The sequence below is a fragment of the Tupaia chinensis genome, unplaced genomic scaffold, assembly GCF_000334495.1.
Source record: "Tupaia chinensis unplaced genomic scaffold, TupChi_1.0 Scaffold000024_1, whole genome shotgun sequence".
Lineage (NCBI taxonomy): Eukaryota > Metazoa > Chordata > Mammalia > Scandentia > Tupaiidae > Tupaia > Tupaia belangeri.
In genome coordinates this window covers 1,115,851-1,120,915 of record NW_006159454.1, presented here as the reverse complement: position 1 = coordinate 1,120,915, position 5,065 = coordinate 1,115,851, and the positions used below count along the sequence as shown (strand labels likewise).

Genomic DNA, 5,065 nt, shown 5'->3' with positions numbered 1-5,065 from the left:
GAGCCAGGCCTCCCAAGGCTTTTCCATCTGGATACATGCTGCCCCGCAATTTGTTCCACCTAACAAAGGCTTTCTTTCCGTTTATTTCCTTTTTTTTTTAAAGAGAGATTTTTGCTATAGGGCACATGCGCTCACCAGAGAGACAGAGACGACTGAAAGTGAGAATTCACCCCCCCGGGGGGATGGCCACGCCGCAATCCCTTCTCCTCCACTCTCCTCTCGGGATCTTGGGCACGCACGCACATGTGTCTGGTACGAGTTTAAGCCACAGGGTCTGGGAGATCAATTTTATGGGAGTCCAGTAATGTAACCATTACCCCATTTGTTGGTCCCCAAAAGATTTATTCTCAAAAGAATCACTCAGGCCCAGCCATGGTGGCATAAGCGGTGGCTGAGGCCAGATGGGAAGCCCCGGGGTGGTTATGAGTCCAGCCTAGACAGGCCAGGTGTGGTGGTGCACACCTGAGTGAGTGGGGCAGGAGGTCTCGACATAGGAAGAACCTGTCAAAAATACTGACCTCAGGCCAGGTGGTGGTGCAGGGATAACACAACTGGACCCACCTGGGAGAGGTCCTGGGTTCATGTCCCACGACCTCCCTGAGTACTTGGGTGTTAGAGCACATACCCACGATCCCGGCTGGCTGAGCCTGGAGGTGAACGAGGCAGGAAGAACCTCTTGTGGTGCCAATCTGTCTCTCTCTCTCTGAAGGAAAAAATTAACTTAAAAATATATATATACTGGGACCAGCAGATGGCGGCAACAGACTCCCATTCAGTTGACCACGGTTTGAGTCCTAGACCCGGCAATTTGAAACTCACGCCAGGCGCTGTGCATGCGTGCCCAAAATCCAGAGGGGAGAATGGAGAAGAAGGGATTGCAGCGTGGCCATCCTCCCTGGCAGGTGATTTCATGCTTTCTGTCTCTCCATCTCTCTCTGTCTCTCTGGCAAGGACACATACCCTATAGCAAAAATCTCTCTTAAAAAAAAGAAATACCTCTCTTCTCTTTTACTTACTACAAAATACAATAAAATCCCACTCATTCAGAGTCAAGTTCAAACTTGTTTATTTTTTCCACCCATTAGATCGGGTAAAGGTTTCTTCCAGCAACATACCTAGTATCACACACATACCTAGTATCACACACGTACCTAGCATCACACACGGAAACTCCCGGATGGTCTTTTGTACCGAGCGGCTGCGCAGGTGCCTACCAACCAATGAGGGCCTTCCAGGCTGTGGCTGATGGGCGTGTCCTGGCTCCATTTCCCCAGTACAGCTCTCAGAACAGAAGCATTTATGTAACAATTTGAAAAGTGTATTGCATCCTGCCCTTCTGGCTTTAAAAAAGAAATGCAAGAGGCCAGCAGGTGGCACGGTGGTTAAGGTGCTGGACTACCACATGGATGTCCAAGGTTGGAATCCAAGACTTGGCAGCTTAAAAATCACACCCGGCACTGGTGTGCGCATGCCCAGAATCCCAGAGGAGCAGAGACAAGAAGGAACTGCAGCAGGGCCATTCACCCTGGGGGGTGATTTCTCACCTTCTCTGATTCTCTCTGGCGAGGGCAAGTGCCTTTTAGCCAAAGCTTTAAAAAAAACAAGGGGGGGGAGGGGGTTGGCAGGTGGCATGGTGGTTGAGGACACTGGATCCCACATGGTCGACCATCGTTCCAGCCCTGGACCTGGTGGCTTGTTTTCTCACTTTCTCTCTCTCTCTCTGTCTCTCCCTATCCCTCTCTGGACAAATGAAAATAAATAAAGTTAAATAAAATAATTTTTAAAAAAAGAAACACTGGGGAGCCTCCACTGGAATCGCGGATGGTTTGCCAAGCACGTTAGAACCCCTGGCTGACACCCCACTGCCATTTCCCACTACCTGCATCCCCCCCCCACATCTCTGTTCATGAGAAACGTGGCCAAACGACACCAGGTCTGAAGATTTACAGCACGTGGGAACCAGCAGTTAGCGTAATAGCTATGTCGCTGGACTCCCACATAGTCGACTGTGGTTCACGTCCTGGACCCGGTGGCTTAAAACTCACGCCGGGCGCGTGTGCATGCATGCCCAAGATCCCGAGAGGAGAATTGAGGAGAAGGGATTGCGGCGTGGCCATCCCCCCTGGGGGGTGATTTCTCGCTTTCTGTCTCTCTCTGTCTGTCTGGCGAGCGCACGCGCCCTATAGCAAACCCCCCCCCAAAAAAAGATTCATGGCACAAATTTGGTCGTTATGGTCCTAGAGTGGATGTGTATGTTCCGCTAGATTTCTACCCTCGCTCTCCAAGAGGATTTGCTTACGTTCAGCCCTTTCTTCAGATGACTGATTAGTGAGGGGTGCTGAGGTTCCAAATTCAAGTTTACGCAAGTGGTAGCAGCTAAAAAGTAGTTTATTTCTGTTCTCTAATAAATGTCTTATGCCTTCGGGTTTTTAAAAATGAACTCTGACTCATGTTGCTCTACGTCTTAAAGTTAATCCAAAAATAATAAAGTATCTAAATTCTCATTCATGCTACTGAAACTCAAATCAATGCTTATAACATGTGATTTAAATTTGAATACACTCTGGTTGATACCACCTTTAATGTAAGTCAAATTAAAAGTTAATATGTTCTTGTGCTTAGCAAAAAAAAAAAAAAAAAAGGGGGGGAACAATTGATCTAAGAGAGATTTTTTGATATAGGGCGTGTACGCTCGCCAGAAAGACAGAGAGATACAGAGAGACAGAAAGCGAGAAACTGGGAACCAGCAGTTAGCGTAATGGCTATGTCGCTGGACTCCCACGTAGTCGACCGCGGTTTGCATCCTGGACCCGGTGGTTTAAAACTCACACCGGGCGCATGTGCGTGCGTGCTCAGGATCCCGAGAGGAGAATGGAGGAGAAGGGCCCTACAGCGAAAACCTCTCCAAAAAAAAAAAGAAAAGAAAGCGAGAAATCACCACTTCTTCATTCTCCTCTTGGGACCTTGGGCACGCACGCATGCACACATGCCCGGCATGAGTTTAAGCCACAGGGACTCGAACTGCTGTCGGCTACATGGGAATTCAACCACATAGCCATTACACTAACTGCTGGTCCCTAGGAAACACTGAAGTTCTGATGCTACTGACGAAAGTTCCTATGAGTTCTCATATTCCAATATGGCTAAGATAGGAAGCATCATGTCACAAGGGTGTGTCCAGAAGCCCCAGTGACCACCCTGAGGCTTCATTCATTTACGCTATGGCTATGCCCAACTGCAAGGAATAAAACTGTAAATCTTAACAACATGAATGAGAGCCAACAGATGGCGAAGAGGTTAAAGAGGCTGGAACCCACGTGGCCCACTCCGCGGTTCAAGTCCTGAACCCAGCAGCATGTGTGTGTGCCCAAAATCCCAAGGAGAATGGTCGAGAAGGGATTGTGGCATGGTCATCCCCCCACCCGGGGGGAAGATTTCTCACTTTCATTCTCTCTCTCTAGTGAGCAAGACACTCTATAGCAAAAATTTTAAAAAATAATAAAATAAAATGTCGGAGTAGGACACTGAAGCCTGCTATGAGAAGCAACTCTTAGCATTCTGTAAGGCTTTATTCTCCATGCTATATGAGAAGCAACTCCTGGGACCAGCAGTTAACGTAATGGCTATGTCGCTGGACTCCCATGTAGTTGACCACGGTTCGCGTCCCAGACCCAGTGGCTTAAACTCACACCAGGAGCATGTGCGTGCGTGCCCAAGATCCTGAGAGGAGAATGGAGGAGAAGGGATTGCGGTGTGGCCACCCCCCCCCGGGGGGGGTGTGATTTCTCGCTTTTGATTTCTCGCTTTCTGTCTGTCTCTCTGTCTCTCTTTCTGGCAAGTGCATGCCCTAAAGGAAAAAAAAAAAAAAAGGAAGCAACTCCTAGCATTCTGTAAGGCTTTATTTTCCAGGACTAACACTTTACATTCTAATGCTTGGCTTACCCATCTGAATTCTATATCCTAAATAGAAAATAAGAAACAAAATATAGACAGGTACTCCCTTTACACCAAAAGGTACGATTTGTAAAAACCTTAATATATTGTACTTAGTACAAACCCCCATTGAAAGGTGTTTTTTTTTTTTCCCCTAAAGTCACCGTGGAGCTAATTCAACAAAGTCCTGTCACTTCTAGTTATGGATTAAAGATCTCAGGGGGATCAGCAGGCGTGGTGGCTAAGGTGCTGGACTCCCACATGGCTGACCAGGGTTCAAGTCCCAGACCTGGCAGTTTACTTTCTCACTTTCCCTCTCTCTCTCTCTTTCTCTCTCTCTCTGTCTCTCTCTCTCTCTCTCTGTCTGTCTCTGTCTCATTCTGGTTAATTATTTTTAATAATGAATAAAATTAAATAATAATTTTTGGGGGGAGAGGTTTTCGCTATAAGGCGCATGCGCTCGCCAGACAGAGAGAGACAGAGAGACAGAAAGCGAGAAATCACCCCCCAGGGGGGATGGTCACGCCACAATCCCTTCTCCTCCATTCTCTTCTCGGGATCTTAGGCACGCACGCACACGCGCCCGGCGTGAGTTTTAAGCCACCGGGTCCGGGACGCGAACCGCGGTCGACTACGTGGGAGTCCAGCGACATAGCCATTACGGTAACTGCTGGTTCCCCAAATAAAATAATTCTTAAACAAATATATCTTCAGCATTTTTCTTTCTCCTAATAATCCAAGAATCGGTTCACATACATTCAAAGCGTCACCTATTTCTGAACTGCTGAAAGACCGAGCTGGGTCACACGGGAGCCTTCTACCCCCAAGAGCAAGCATCCTTCTCTCCACCTGTTTCTTGATTGGTAAACAAAGCTCAAAACACCTTCACCGCCCATCTCAGAGGCAACGAACACCGTGGGAGGAGCGCTCACAAAAGCTCCTGATTTCCAACCTGCTATTTTGGAGTCCGATACGAAGCAAAGGGGAAGAACTGTGTTTGAGATTTGCAGGATTTCAAAGGCACGAGGGCAGCAGAGAAGCCTTCCCCACCCCCACCCCCACCCTCACCCTCCGCCACAGGCGCCGCCGGGCGAACATTCCCGTCTTTCGGCGTCTGGCTGGAGCCCCACCC

The 5,065-nt window shown here is 48.4% G+C and overlaps 1 protein-coding gene across 1 annotated transcript in view; it reads right to left on the bottom strand.

The window, feature by feature from the left end:
* The window catches only part of SMARCB1 (SWI/SNF related BAF chromatin remodeling complex subunit B1), a gene marked incomplete at its 5' end in the record, with an annotated part of 70,967 nt that overhangs the window by 65,512 nt on the left and 390 nt on the right, over positions 1-5,065 (bottom strand).